Source organism: Camelus dromedarius, chromosome 31 (genome assembly GCF_036321535.1).
Source record: "Camelus dromedarius isolate mCamDro1 chromosome 31, mCamDro1.pat, whole genome shotgun sequence".
NCBI lineage: Eukaryota > Metazoa > Chordata > Mammalia > Artiodactyla > Camelidae > Camelus > Camelus dromedarius.
Window position 1 is genome coordinate 4,976,335 of NC_087466.1, and position 16,183 is coordinate 4,992,517.

Genomic DNA, 16,183 nt, shown 5'->3' on the forward strand with positions numbered 1-16,183 from the left:
TCTGCCCGCCCGTCCGCCCGCCCAAAGGCGGGGGCAGCTGGACCCGGACCAGACTGGCCAGTTTTCTCAACCAACCAGAAAGCTGCGAGCCTCCTGGAGACAAAACAAAGCAATTTAAGGAATGAGATTTAATTATTTGAGACACAAAACCATGGTTAGCAGGGCCACTTGTTGGGACTAGGGAAGGAAACTGAAAAAAAATCTCTGCAAGGAGAGAGAACAAAGGATTCCTCATCTAGCTCCACAGGGGACTCTATGTCCAAGAGTTAGCTCTGGCAGGGCTGTGCGACCTTGGCCAGGTGACTTAACCTCTCTGAGTTTGAAATAGTTTCTCCGTTGCAAGATGAAGGGGTTGGACAAGGTCATTCCAGCTCAACTCGTGAAGATGCTATGACCTTAAAACATCTCTAACCATTTCTAAATAAAATTTATACTGCAATCATTTTATGGCAAATTGCTAAGGTTCATTCTTTCAAGATAATTTGGTTTTGTGTCTGACTTATCACAAGCCAATAAATAAATACAGAGATGTGTGTCTGTTCACAGAAATACTTCGTAAACTTAAAATTAGATTGTCCAGTGCAAGAAGGCTGGGTGTGGTCCATCAGGGTGAAGTTCCTGCGAAGGAGGGAGGCCAGCAGGAGGCCCCACTTCTGCAGATCCTCAGGTTTGGATTTCCAGGGGGCTTTGGAAATTTGTATGCAAAGGGGCTGCCCCGTCTCTGCAACCCTCTGCCTGTGGCAGTTGGCAATGATTCTGTTTCCTGCCGCCTCCAGGAAGACAGACTGGAGGAGACAGCTGCAGAGGAGATGCTCCCTTACCCAGCCTCTGGTGGGAAGCAGCTTCCTTGGGAAAGTCACCTCTGATCCCCGAGGTCTTGGAGGTACCGCGGTGACCAGTAGGGAGGAGGTGCATTTTCTACAGCTATTAGAAATAGAGTGATTGATTGGGGGCGGAGCTGGACCTTTTTAGGTAATGCAGTTAGAGAAAGTGAGAAAGAAAGATGAATAAATCATTTTATTCAGGATTTCTATTTGGGGTCTATAGCTGAGAAAGCAAAGATTAGCTTGGAATAAGCAAGTAAAAATTTGCCTGTCCATGCATCAGGATAGGCACAAAGAAAGCCAGCTTCACAAAGGAAGTAAACAGGAAACATTATTTCTCCTGAGGTCACATTACAGCCGTAAAGTGTCCCAACAGCCGTGTTGTTTGAGGGACTAGTGCTTTTTTACTGAGATTTCTCTCCCCCTCTAAAATCACAGACTATCAGGAATTTACTGTTTGAAATCATATTAGTAACAAAGCAACATTCCTGGAGGAGCCAAGCCACTTTGACACAGGGAAGCAGCCCTGGTAAGGAATTTCTGGACTCAACATTCTATGCCTGTCTCAACTTTGTAGTTTCCAAGGAAACAGGATACTTTCCTGTCCAGACCTGATGCTGACCCTTCACACAGCTTTGCGTTGTGATGAGCCTATCAAAATGCTGCTTGGTTTACATTTCACCTAACCCTACCCTTCACCCAAATCCTGTAAAAAAAACCTTGCCCTTTGTGTGGTCAGACCCCCACAGTTCCTTTCCCTCATTGCAGTGGGTCAACTAAGCTGACTTTGTCAGACCAAAGGTTTGTCCCTGGTGGTCTTAGGATGACTGGGCTAAGACACGGCCTAAAAAAGAATCCAACAGGAAAAAAATTAAACTGTAGGCATGAACAAGGATATATTGTACAACACAGGGAATACAGCCAATATTTTATAAGAACTATAAATGGAACTTATCTTTCAAATTTGTAAATCACTATGTTGTACACCTGAAACTTACATAATGTTATACATTAACCATACGTCAATTTAAAAAAAAAGGTGAAGTGAAAAAAACTGTATGCGTGAAGGAGGCATGAGAAGAATGAATATAACAAATATATGACTGTATGGTTATAAATGGAATACCCATTTTCTTAAATTAAAAATGTAAATATATTAAAGTCTTATTTTAGAGCCCATTTAACATAGAAATATATTCATAATTAATCTTAAACTTCAAAAATTACATAAGTAACACATGTGGACTGCACAAAAAATTAGGAAATGTGTGGAAGGAGGAGGAAGAGGAGGAGGGAAAGAAAAGAAAAATCTCTGATGGTCCTGCAACCCAGAGGGTTGTTTTCAAAGTGCAGTCTGTGGATCCTTGGGGGTCTCCAAGACATTTTTAGGGAGTCTGTGAGTTCAGAATTACTTCAAAGAATACTTCAACATTCTCTGCCTTGTTCACTGTTTGGGCATTTGCACTGATGGTGTAAATCAGTGGCATCTAAAATTGCTGGTGCCTTAGCGGGAATCAAGGCACTGACACCAAACTACACAAGTAGTCACTGTATTCTTTGCCCCCATGACCTCCGGGGTAGCGGGGGGAGTTGGTTTCACTTAAGAATGTCCTTAATAAGGCAAAAAAAATTAATTTATTAAATCTCAACCAAAACACCCAAAATAGGGTCATCCTATAGACCTGGACTCCAGGCTTACCCCTATGGCCTTTGGCAAGAGTCCTACCCTTTCTAAGCCCGCTCCTTGTAAAATGGGAGTGGGGCACCGTGCTCACAGGTATCTCACGAGGATCAAACGAGAATCCTCGTAAAATGTTTAGCACGGTGCCTGGCACATGGTCCAGGCACACTCGATTTCAGCTCTTATTAATATTCATCTGTCAACATCCAGGAAAGAAAATGTTACAGGGAAGAGTCAGTGTCCACTCAGCAAGTTTCCAAATTCTAAGGGTCTGGGTTCCAGCTAAGTAAGAGAAAACAGTCTTGCACATGAGACTGTGGGACCATCTTAGGCCACACAACTGAAGGGGGTCAGATTGAGCCTCCCCAAAACACGCCACCTTGGCATGTGGATTCTTTAGCACTAAAGGCAATTGAGACCCTGCGGGCTTGAGAGAAATGTCTGTCTCTCCCTTAACTGCCTAGAAGAATTTAAATTGGAGGTATTTCCCAGAATGAGAGTTATTACCAGATATAAATTTTATCTGAGTGATCCATCTGGATAGCAGGGCAAACATCTCATTACCAAGCATCTGCTCTACTTCTTGTCCTGTGAATTGTCCTGTTCTGTGAATGGCCCTCCTGCCTGTTGAAGCCCTGAGGCCCAGTCCCATTCCTTAGCTCAGGGTGGCACATATATCTCATTCTACCCTCTGTCTTTGACTCTCTCATGTGAGGTTCCTGTACTTACAAAATTAAATCTGATTTTCTGTTACTGTGTCTCATGTGAATTTGATCATCGGACCAGTGGAAAGAAACTTTAAAGGGGAGAGGGAAATTCTTTCTCCTCAACATGATGCTCGGAAACGTCCGATGATGCTGTGGCAGGATTTGAGTAGTCCTGTCTGATAGCCTTCCCCTTGTCCTCCAAGGGTAGCTGTCTTAACAGGACCCCAGGAGGGGACACACTGGAGTCCTGCTAACAGGTCCCAGGAGAGCTGTTCAGACAGATCCTTGGAACTGTCTGGAATCTGCAGATAAGAGAATGAGAAGCAAGCTACAAAGTGGGAGAAAATATTTGCAAATGATATATCTAATAAAAGACTATTATCCAAAGAATTCTTAAAACTCAACAATAAGGAAACAAACAACCCAATTTAAAAACAGACCCAAGACCTGAACAGACATCTCACCAAAGATGATCTACAGATGGCAAAAAAGCCTATGAAAAGATGATCCATTTCATATGTCACCATATAGTTGCAAATTACAACTGATATCACCATATAAGTATTAGAATAGCTCAAACCCAAAACACTGACAGCATCGAATGCTGGCGAGGATGTGGAGAAACAGGAACTGTCACTCATTGCTGGTGGGAATGTAATTGTCAATTTCATGGTACGGCCACTTTGGAAGATACTTGTCAATTTCTTACCAAGCAAAACATAGCTTCATTGTCAGATTCCACAATCGTGCTCCTAGACTTTTACCCAACAGACTTGAATACTTCTGTCCACACAAAAATCTGCATGTGAAAGTTTACGACAACTTTATTCATAATTGCCAAATACTGGAGCCAACTCCATAGGTGAATGGATAAACACACTCTGGCACGTATACACAATAAAATATTATATAACTAAAAATAGCAATGAAAAGAAATGAGCTATCAAGCCACAAAAAGACAAAGATGAAACTTAAATGCATACTGCTAAGTGAAGAAAGAGGTAAGACTGAAAAACCTCCAATTATTCCAATTACGTAACATTGTGGAAAGGGCAAAACTAGAGAGATAGTAAGATCAGTGGTTGCCAGAGGTTGCAGGGGAAGGAGTAGGGGAGAGTGGGTGGGACAGGTGAAGCAAGCACAGGGGATTTTTCAGCACGGTAAACTGTACAATAGTATAATGGTGGATACCTAATACTATGTATTTGTCAAAACCTACAGAACTTTACAACACAGAGTGAACGTAATGCATGCAAATTTAAAAATAAGTCATTTAGGAGATCAGAGGATCCCAGGATAGAATGCAGATGGTGACAATCTAACTGTATTACAACTGTATGAAACAACCTCACCAATGGGATAGGGGAAAGGGTGCTGACCTGAGAAACTGTGAAAATGAGTGGGGTCTTTAAGAATAAAGGTAAAAGGATCTGCACATAAGCACTATATCATGAGGGCATGAGTTAATAATTCTGATGTCAGTAGACATGTGTACTGGAATTGAACAATTAAGTAAATGGATGGCAGATTACGGAAGGCAGGTTTCTCACTGTTAAGAGTGGGGGTTTACAGATCAGAATGGGGGAGGCTAGAATGATCCAAATGGTGACAGATTAGAGGTGGAGACATCAGTATGAATTCATATCTAGCTTAATATAGACAAAGATGGTTACACCTAGAAATATTTATAGGTATGTATGTATACAGCATAATCATATATACAAACATACTTTTTGCTCTGTCAGCAGAGAGGGCCTAGAAGCAAAAATAGCAGCAGTAAGATTACCAGGCACCCAGCTTTTGGTTTATAATAACCATTCTCCAATAAGAGGACAGGTTTCCCTAGAGAAGTGGCTGATACTAGGACTGGGACAAGAAATATGCAACGTGATACTAGTACATGCACACACGCTCAAAGTACCCTCTAGTGGCCAAAGCTGGAACAACTAGAGCAACAAAATAAAATGGTGTTAGACTGAAACCCAAAGTAAAAAATAAATATCCATGTGTCCATACTGATATAAATGATTAAATAAATAAATGATGACATAGACTGAATGCTGCGTCCCCCTCAAATTCCTATGTTGAAACCTAATCCCTCATGCCATGGATTCTGGCATTGAGGCCTTTTAGGGGTCATTAGCAGCCCTCATGAATGGGATTAATCCCCTTACAAAATGTCACATGGTATTCTGGAACAGAAAAAAAAAATGATAATAGGTTAAAAACTAAGGAACTCTAAATAAAGTGTGTTAATAATAAAGTATCAGTATCGATTCTTTGAGGTATACGGAAATTCTCTGTTCTATCTATTGAATTTTTATGTAAAACTAAAACTGTTCCAAAAAAATGAAGTCTACTTTTCTTTTCTAAAGAGGAGTTTCCTTAAAATGATAACCTCATCATTTTTCTGGGCTTTGAAGATACTTTTGCTGATATTCTTAAATAAATAATCCCATGCTCTGGGGAGTCTGCTGATTTTAAGCAACTTATGGAAGGCAGGGGTCTTCTGCGAGACTACGTTAAAAGTGATGATATTTTAACCAGCTACTCAAGAACTCACATCTTGATTTTAACTGTTCTTAGTAGAAACTAAAATCTCAGTATCATCTTTTTGATAGTTTATCAAATATCATAGATATTGATTTTAATTTTGTCTCAATCAGCCTATCCACACTAATTTTATGCTTCTTTTTGCAAGTTTAATTTTAAAAATGTGATTTCAAAAAGTATGAGCAGTTAAGAGTCACAGAAAATAGAGTACGACGGTCCAACATGAGTCCAGTGGAAACTACAGAAGGAAAAAAAATGGTCAGAAAGAAGAGGCAATATTTGCAAACACAACAGTTGAGGGTTTTCCAGAATTGAGGAAAGATATCAATCATCAGAATGAGGAATCCCAGTGAATCTCAAGCTGGATCAGATGACATAAAATGACATGTTATCTACAAAGAGACAATAATATTACTGATGGATAACTTTTCAATAGTAACAATGGAAGCCAGATCAGACTAGAATGAGATCTTCATTGTGTTGAGAGAAATCACCAGCCACTTGGAATTCTATACCAGTGAAGTTATCACTCAAAAACAAAACTTAAGAGTAAAATAAAGGTATTTTAAGATAACCAAAAACTGAGAGTTTACTTGCAGTAGAGTCTTACTAATATACCTCTAGAAAAGGAAAAATGATTCCAGGAGAGAAAGATGTAAGAAAGAATGAGAGCAAAGAAAATGTCAAGCCTGAGGATAAATGTAAACAAATGTTGACTACAGAAAACAACACCCAGGGGGTGAGAAGGGACAGACTGGGAGTTCAAGATTGGTAGATACTGACAGGTATATATAGAATAGATAAACAAGTTTATACTGTACAGCACAGGGAAATATATTCAAGATCTTGTAGTAGATCACAGTGAAAAAGGATATGAAAATGAATATAAGTATATTCATGTTTGACTGAAAAATTGTGCCGTACACCAGAAATGGACACAACATTGTAAAATGACTATAACTCTATTAAAAAAAAATGGAAAAACAAGAAAACAACACCCATAATGTGTACTATACAGAATTTAAAAACCAAGATAAAGTTCAACAGTTGTACACAGGTCTAGAGGGATCAGGTTGGAGTTAAAGTATACTAAGATCCTTCTACTATTTCTGAAGAGGACAAAGATAATGATTAACTTTAGGATCTGCTAAGTCTTTTGATTTAGTTAAAAATTTTGGATAATTATTAAAAGAACAGGAACAAAGTATGTAACTTCATAGAGGGGGAAATGGAATTTAGTGTGGGGAGAAATTAATCTAAAAACAAAAAGGAGGGAGAGGAAAAAGAAACCTAGAAAAAGTGAATAGATAGAACAAAAATTAGAGGAAATAAACCCAAATATATCAGCTATCACAACCCATGTAAATGGATTAAACCGTCCAGTTCAAGAGCAAAGATTATCAGATTGGTTTAAAAAAATCCAGCTATATTCTGTTTTCAAGAGAAACTCCTATAACATAAAAATACAAGATTGAAAGGAAAAGGTCAGAGAAAGAGATACCAGATAAATACCAACCAAAAAAAGTTGGTTTAGCTATATTAATATCTGATCAAATAGTCTTGGGCAAAAAGCATTAAGAGATAAAGACGGTATTATCAGATTGTCTTTTGCAAGGATGGCTGCATCTTTGTCCCCCCTGTCCCATGGTGATCTTCTATAATTTTGTCATTCATCCGCAAAGTCTAAACCCCCTCCCTTTGAATCTGGGCAGATTTGCAAACTGCTTGTAAGTAGCAGAATGTAGGAGAAGTGATAAGGTCAGAAAAGAAAATTCACTGTCACCTTGCTCATGGCAAGCCTTGAAAGCTATTGCGTAAGCAGTCCAACTGCCCTTAGGCTGCTACCCTGGATGGACGCCTCAACTGGCCTACAAAAGTAACCCACAGGACTACCTGAAGAGAGAGAGCCCCCAGCTTCTCCAGCCCTCAGACTAGTCCAGCTTTTATGACTGCAACTGCATAGAAGACTCAGACTGAACCATGAGATAACAAAATGATTCTTGTTTTAAGTCACTACATTTGGGGATGATTTGTTACACAAGAAGAGTGACTAGAACAGAGAGTTACTACATATTAATAAAAGAGTCAATTCACTAAGAAGGTTTTTTAAAAATCATTCTAGACCTAATAATATAACTGAAAAATATAAAGTGAATTGTGATAAAACCGCAAGGAGAAACAGAGTTCGGGCCTTTGCCCTTGGCTTCTGGGAGATAATCTCTAAGCCCATGGAATGTCATGCCTGATAGGAGTGCCTTTGTTTGCCTAGGAGTCTGAAATCAGACAGACAGTAACAATGTGATTTAGGGTGGGGACTTTGGTTCATGTGATACCAGCTTTGGACCTCCCGAGGGCTGGAAATTGACATCAGCTACACAGGCAGTCAACCCTGTTTATGTGATGGAGCCCCAATAAAGACTTTGGACACCAAGACTTAGGCGAGTTTCCTGGTTGGGAATACTCTGTGCTTAGAGTCACACATTGATACCAGGAAAGTAACACTGTCCTGAGTCTCTGGGGAGAGGATGACTAAGCTCTATGTTCGGTACTTTGCTAGACCCTGTCCCACCTGTCTCTTCCCTTGGCTGATTTTTAATTGTGTATCCTTTCCCTGTAATAAACAGTTAACTGTGAGTGTAACAGCTTTCATCAAGTTCTGATAGCCCTTCTAGTGAATTATCAAAACTAAGGATGATCTCAAGGACCCTTGAACTTGCAACTGTTATCAGAAGTGAGGGTAGCCTTGTGGTCTGTTCCCTAACTCCACAGTTGGTACACTTTTGCACGACCTGATCTCCATCAAGAATAGAATGGATAAAGTATGGTACATTCTGCATGGCAGTTAGCGTGAGTGAACATCCACACAGCAATAGGGATGAATTTCACAAGCATAATATTGAATGAAAAAAGCCAGACAAAAATGAAAACAGTCTGCAGGGAACTAAGATCTCCGTGAACGTCTCAGTGCTCCTGTGAAAAGCCCTAGCCTCCTCTATCCTTCTTTAAGGGGAGTAAATTGGCACTCACATAGAAAGTTTCCATTGACTCTCATTTCACTGCCTTTGGGTCTAGGTGTGAGGAATTAATGTTACTTTGGCTGTTAATCTGAGTATCAACATAGAGTTCTTTTCCCTGACCCAGAAGGCCCATGTTTCTGCAATTTTCATATATAAAAATTACTTATTTGTGTGAGGTGGGTAACAACTCTGACCCTTCACAGTTCTTTATCTAGCAGACAAAACATGCTATGAGATTAAATTGATATGTCGACTGAAAAAATTGCACAATCTAGAAGTTGAAAATTATGTTTTATTTGGCAGACTTGCTGAGGACTTAAGCCCAGGAGACAGCCTCTCAGATGGCTACGAGGGACTGTTCCAAAGAGGTAAGGGAGGAGCCAGGATATACAGGAGTTTTTGAAGAAAAAAACAAACCCAGGTAGTCATAATGTCCAAAAATTACTGTTAATTAAATAAAATACAGACATCGCAAGTTAATGAATCCAGTGCTTTTCTATGTATGGGAAGATGCAAAAGTCTGGGCTCATTGAAATCATTCCTCTGATAAACATCTTAACTATCTAGGACCAGGATCCTGATTTTCTCTATTCCAAATCCCCTCAGGGTGCAGTCTGGGCAGCTGCAGTAGCTGACAGTTTAATGGTTACAACATCCTTTGTTTACTGATATGGCAGGCAACATTTTTCATTCACACAAAGTTCAAAAATCGGCAAAACTAAGGTATGATGTGGCAAGTCAGATCAATGATTGTTTCTGAGGACAGGAAGTGGAAGGGTGCACTACCAGGAGGGCTCCTGGGTGCTGGTCATCTTCTGTTTCCTGAGCTGGGTGCTGGTTATGTGGGTGTATCTGGTTTGCAAAAAATAATCAAGCTATAAATCTATGACTGGTTGCATTAGTCCAGATTCTCTAAGAGCAGATGCCAAATGGGATAAAATGTGCATAGGACTGACTGGGGAAAATTCTACGAGTGTAAAGGGAGAGGGAACCAGAGGAACCAAGCCCTGGTCTTTCATTATCCGTCTGCAGGGCACTCACACAACTTGGCAACAACCAATCCACCCTGTTCATCTTCGTAGGCATTGTTCACCACTCTTCAGTATCCTTCAAATACCACAATCAGTGCACCTGCCACAGACCTTCCCTCCACTCAGATATTTTCCCACCAGTGAAATCTTTTGCAACTAAGCTGCCACCTTGCACCATGGACTCTCTATGCCCGCCTACCAACTGGGCTGGCACCTCTGTGCTTGCCAAGCTGTGAGTGAGCCAGTTTCGGATGCCCATTTTATCACGCATTTAATGGTCTAAGGACAATTACTAGTACCGTTTGTATTACCTACATCCCGCAGTAAGCAGATGCCAAGACAGGGTGAATGTGCAAAAGTTTTTCTGGGAAAATGTCTATGAGGGAAATGGAAGGGAGCTGGAAGCTGGGAAAGCAGGAGTCAGCCATGTAGGTCTGACCCCTGTGCCCTCTGCAGGAGGCCTGAGACGTGAATTTCATGGCTAGCACATTTGTCCACTTTTCTGTACGCTTGTTATATTTCAATAACAAGATCTTCAAAGTCAGTAAGGAGGAAAAATTTAAATAGACAAGGAACAAGCTTAGACTTTGGACACAGGTAGAACCTTTCACTCAAGGGCTCCTGAGATATTCCTAGGTACCAGGTGCTTCACATGGTCATCTCACTTATTCCTCCCTTGAAATGTGGCTACTGTGATGAAGGGACTTAATTTTTACTTGATTTTATTTTAAATTTACATCGTCACACGTGGCTGGGGGCCATACTGGATGATGCAGGTTAGAGGCTTCATTCTTCGTTATTATTATTATCCCGGTAACAATCCCAACGCCTTAATTTTTCCAGCACTTCATGGTTTACAAAGCATTTTACTACATTACTCTTCCGTGATGAAGAGTAATGGCATTTCTCTTCCAAGACCCTGTGGGGAAATGGAATCTCAGCAATGAACAATGTGAAAAGGAAATTAAGAAAAGTTGGAGTCGTCACCCTTCCCGATTTCAAAACCTACTGCAAAGTGACTGTGAGCAAAACAGTGTGGCATGAGGATATAGGTATAGACCAATGGGACAGAATTGAGAGAACGGAAATAAACCCTCAAATATACAGTCAGCTGATTGTTGACAAGTTACCTGTGTCATCATCTTTTTTTTCCCGCTCTCTTCAGAGACGATGTTCATACATTTATAAAACTGTTCAATTATTTCGTCACATTCTGCATTCCACCCTGGGATTCCGCTGACCCCCAAAGTGATTTTTTTTTGTTTATCTGCATACATAATTCAGTCTTTGTGCTGTGACATTCTATGAGTTTTGGCAAATGCATAGGGTCATATATCATCCCAGACAGAATAGTTTCATCACCTAAAACACCCCTGTGCTTCATCAATTCAACCCTCCCTCCTCCCTCCCATTGACCTTCTGTCAACCATTGATCTTAAAACTGTCCATAGTTTTCCTTTTCCAGAATGTTATAAAACTAAAATCTTACAATATGTAGTATTTGTAGACTGGCTTTTTTTTCACTTAGCAAATATGCATTTAAGATTATCCATATCTTTTTATGGAAGATAACTCATGAAACATACCACTGTGCGTTTACCCATTCACCTATTAAAGGGCACCTTGGTTGCTTCTAAATTTTGACAATTATGAATAAAGCTGCTATAAATATTCCCAAGCAAGTTTTTTGTGAACATTTAGTATTCACGTCAATTGAGCAAATACCTAGAAGTGTCATTGTTGGATTGAATAGTAAGGCCCCATCTATCTTTGTAAGAAATTGCCACACTGCCTTCCAAAGTGGCTGTACCACTATTATCCATTTTTTAAAAATAATTTAAAAATATTTAGATCGACAACTCTATGCAGTTGGTGTTGCCATTTTACATGCGAGGAAGAGAGGTACAGCGAGGTGAAGTGGCCTGCCCGTAGCTTGGCAGTAGGGCCAGGTGTGTCTGCCCGCAGCCTGGGTTCTTCACCAAAATGGTATTGGAGGATCGGTATTTCACAAAGCATTCCGTGAGTGGACAGCTGTAATGGTTAAAAATCTCTTCCCTTCAGTCCGGAATCCGGCGGCGGCGGGAGCGCTGCGAGCGAGAGGTGCGGAGGGGACGGGGGGCGACTCTGGCAGTGACTGTGGCGGCAGTGATCGCCCCGCTGTGGGAGGATATGGGAGCGCGCGGATCCTCTGGGTATCCAGCGCGCGGCGGCTCAGAGTGCCCTGCCCCGGTGCTGTAGGGAGAGGCCATGGAGCAGTTACTCGCTGAAGACCCCCGGGACCCACTGGTCTTGGCCCGTGGCTCGCCGTGCCTCTCCCGGGCTCCCAGGGCGCGCAAGAGGAGCAGTACTCCGAAGCGGGAGTAGCAGCCTGGGGACAGCCGTCGCCGCAGGAGGAGGCGCTGGACAGGCGCGCCGGTGGCTCCCTTGGCTAGGGCTCTGCTTCTGGGCGGCGGGCTGCGGCTGTCCGAGGTAAGCGGCGGGCTGAGCGAGCTGGGCGATTGAGCGGGACCTGCAACCATGGCGCTGGCCCCCGAAGTTACACCCTGCACCTCTCCGCGCGCCGAGCCCAACGGGATGGGACTCGGGCGGAGAACCTCCGAGGGGACCACTGCCTCCCACCCCACGTTCGCGATCATCGTCAATCCTACAGGTTGCTGGGACGGGGCCCCTGCCCTTCCTTTACTCTGGTCGCTTGCTCCATTTTCCAAGCCCTCCCCAACTGCTGCAGACGGGAGTCCCCACCTCTTCACTCCAGTCTCGCTCTCCCCAGACCTCTCCACTTCCTTCCGAGGCGAGATCGTTCGTGGATGGGCGTCTGTAGGGGTGTCTGAGAGTTCCTGGGGAGAGGGGCCGGCTGCTGGGAGTCTCTGCAGGGGAGGCTTGACTAGAGAGGGTGCCTTTTCCCTTCGGTGAGCAGCACCCAGGCTGAAGTCCTCCAAGCTTGACACCCCTCCAGCGACACCAGCCTGAGGTCCTAGGCAGCAGTGGGCTTCCTTTGGGGGAGGCCGTGTGTGTACGGGGAGCTCGGGAGAGCTGCGTGCACCATTCGCGTTTAACTGCGCCTGCAGTGCCCAGCCGGGTCAGCAATTCGTCCCAGGCGGCTCACCCGGCGCCTCCTTCTCCCTGCCCGGTGCCCAATCCAGCTCGCGAGAGCGGTGTCCAATGAGCGGCAGGGAAACCACTGCTTCTTTCTGACTTAGAAACGTAGACCCCATTTTTCCTAGATCCTCTGGATTCCAGAAGAGTGAAATTTTGCAACTGGTTTCAGCTCCACCTTGAGCGAAGACAGGGCACATCAACTTAAAGATAAAACCCGCAGACTTGTTTTGAAGATGATCAGAGACAACGTGACACATAGCTTTACCATGGAAATCGTCAGGAAGCTTCTCCTTCCCGCTCTTCTTTACCTTTTCCTGGGTGTCATCCATTAGGCTTAGCATTTGTAATTGCATCAAATGATTCACCTAATGCTTGTCTGGCGGGAGGTGAAATTGATCTGTCCACCTCACCTCTGCTCTGCTGGCTACCTTGAACATATTGTGAGTAGCTGGGAGACAGAAAAGGGTAGAAAGGGGAGAGGACGATCAGAAATGAACCAATATAATCTCATTTTTATAAAAAGCTACCAGTGTGTTAAAAGGAGTTGTGCTGTCTGAAATGAACAATTTAAAAAAAGATGGATAGAGGCTTTCCCTTTTATGATCTTATTCAGTGGCTGTTTACATTTCATTTCCTGTGAAGTTTTTCACCCCCCACAATGGAGCAGGCTTTTTAAAAAGCAGGAAAGGTTTAAAAATGAGCTTCAGGGATTGCCCACACTAGGTTACTGGGAAGCAGAGTTCTTTTGCTTGCTGGAAGAAGCACCAGCTTCAGCCATTTAATTTACTACGGAGGATGCCTCCTTGCAAAGTCAGCTCTGAGTTGTTTTTAATACACTGTCATGGAGGAAAGGGGGCCTTTTCTTTTCTGAATGTTGAGCTAAATGTCTGAGTCCCAACTTAACTGTTCTCTGCTGAATACCTAATGGTGATTGACTCCCTGTCCTGACCCCTGGAATTTGGTTGATGGGGCTGTCTTGAAGCCAGCTTGAAACCAGAGAGAAGGGGACCTGCCAAAAGCCTCTTGGATGGAGTTTTGCTGGCTGTGAAACTAAGGCTAGCACCTCTTGTCTGCAAGCTGTTCTTCAAAGGACTCCTAGAAAACATACTGTACACTCTGCAGGCTTATTTACAACAAATGTCTTGCACAGATCGTAGTAATGTTCAGGACACATGGAATGGAGCAGTACATCTGACTAATATTTCCCATGTAATACTTTACTTTCTGGGGCAGGAAGCCCATGACCCTTAAGCATCTGTCAGAGGTTCCCCAAGAAAGGAACGGTAAGCAGCCTGGAAATCCTGAGAAGTCCATGCACCTGGCTTTGGACAGCTGGATGCAATGGGAGTTTTCAGAACAAATGGTGTGTTTCAATGTTCCTTAAGTTCTCCCAGCCCAGGAAGGTTCCCATTCCTTAAAAGCCAGAAGAGGTGCACTCTGGGGACATGGTTGCTGAGCAGTCTTACCACACTCTCAGCGTTGGCCCTACATTGTTCTTACTTATGCAAATAAACAATTTTTTTTTGTTCTGAAAATAAAAATAAAAATCTCTTCCCTTTACAGAACTAAAATCTGCCTCACTTGGTCCTGGAGTCAGAGTAACAGTTTCCACAGAGAAGGGAACTGAGTGTTGGGTTCCCCGGCCTGTCCACAACTCATTAGGCAGTGGCATGTGATTTCAGCAGCAGGCCCTGCGACAAGGCTGCCTCGTCAAAAGTCCGTTTTCTACTACTCAGCAGCTAAGTGACCTTTGGGTGAGTCTCTTCCCTTCCCTGAACCTTAGTTTCCTCACCTATAATATCTGGTACCTATTTTGAGTTCCAGACCTGAAAGTACAATTGCTTTCCTAGACACCTCCACCCGTGTCTTTCACTGACCCCTCCAAATCAACATGAGCAGAACAGGGTCCCTCCTGTGCAGAACCAGCTACAAGATTTGCAAGGGCGCAGCGTGAAATCAAAGTGCAGAGCGCCTTCTTAAAACATTGCGAAGAATTCAAGACAGCAATGGAGCAGTGGATCAAGCACAGGGCCATGGGTGACTGGGCCGGCCAGGTCACACGCCCCATGACACTGGCCTTGCTCCTGTGTTCCTTTGATGAACCAGCCACTGCTGTCCCCTTAGGTCCCTCCCTCTCCTCTTGCCCGGTCACACCCTCCATGCTCCCATCATAATGGACTTCTGTCATTCTCTGAATGTCCCAAACTTTTGCCTCTGGCCTGGATAATCTTTCTCCTTTTTCTTTGCCAGCCCCTCTCCTTTTATCCTCAGATCCTTTCTGAAACACTCCACGGTCTTCTCCTGTGAGCACCACATGACCCTGGTTTTCCTCATACCTCTCTGGCAAATTCCTTCCAAGTCTTCACAAGCTCACTGTCCCCAACCTGGTTTTCATTTTACTCCATTTTTCATTGTTTGTAGAATCACTAGGTTTTTATTTTGTTTTAGCTTTAATTGAAAGTAGACAATAAAAAATGCATTGTTCAAAACAAGCACGTCAGCCACTGCTTAAAGTCTGTATCTGTCTCTAACTTGGGTCCGGTCTCATTCACAAGGACCTCAAATTTAAAATTTAGAGGCAATCTCCAAATGGAGTTGAGAGGCCTGAAGGAAGAAAACATCAAACAACTTTACAAATTTTGTCTACTTCCTAGACCACACAACCTTGATGTGAGTATTTGTATAAATCTTGTAATTATCCTTTGAGGAACACAATAAGGAATTTGCGTACACATATTAAAAGCTCAAACGCGTTAAACGTACATTTAAAATACACCACGAATTCTGTAACTCTGCTTGGCGTTTCGTCAGTTTTCAACCTACCGCTAAGGCTCATAAAGTCTAAGTGGTCTCTCAGGCCTCTCCACCTATGTGAGGATAAAAGCCTGCTTTTGTTCTATTTATTCCGGTATCAGCGAATGGACCAAAGGAAAAGCCAACAGCCAGCGGCGAATCGAGCGCAGCCTCCCTTACCGCCCCTGGTGGCCGCTTCTCAGTCAAAAGAACCAGGTTCCAACGACACCAGCAACCGTTTCCGTGGCAACGCAATTTACGCGGCCTCACCGAGGAGTGCGGCTCCCCTCTGCATCCCAGAAGGCGCTGCGCTGCCTCTAAGCCTTCCGCCCCCTTCCATCCCAACATGCAATGGGGCTCATGACGTCAAACGTTCGTTATCAGGATGATTATAGAAATGCCTGAATAGCCGCCTTCGCTTAGACATTAAAAAAAAAAGTCTGTAATAAGCTCATATGTAAGAAAGGTCCCAAAGAGT

At 43.0% G+C, this 16,183-nt stretch overlaps 1 long non-coding RNA gene across 1 annotated transcript; it reads right to left on the reverse strand.

The window, feature by feature from the left end:
• Positions 1-9,056: 9,056 nt before the first annotated feature.
• LOC135319732 (uncharacterized) lies at positions 9,057-15,980 on the reverse strand. Its single transcript, XR_010378555.1, has 2 exons — positions 15,886-15,980; positions 9,057-13,360 (listed from the first exon to the last, which is right to left on the reverse strand). It is a non-coding gene; the product is annotated as an uncharacterized LOC135319732 (long non-coding RNA).
• Positions 15,981-16,183: the final 203 nt, after the last annotated feature.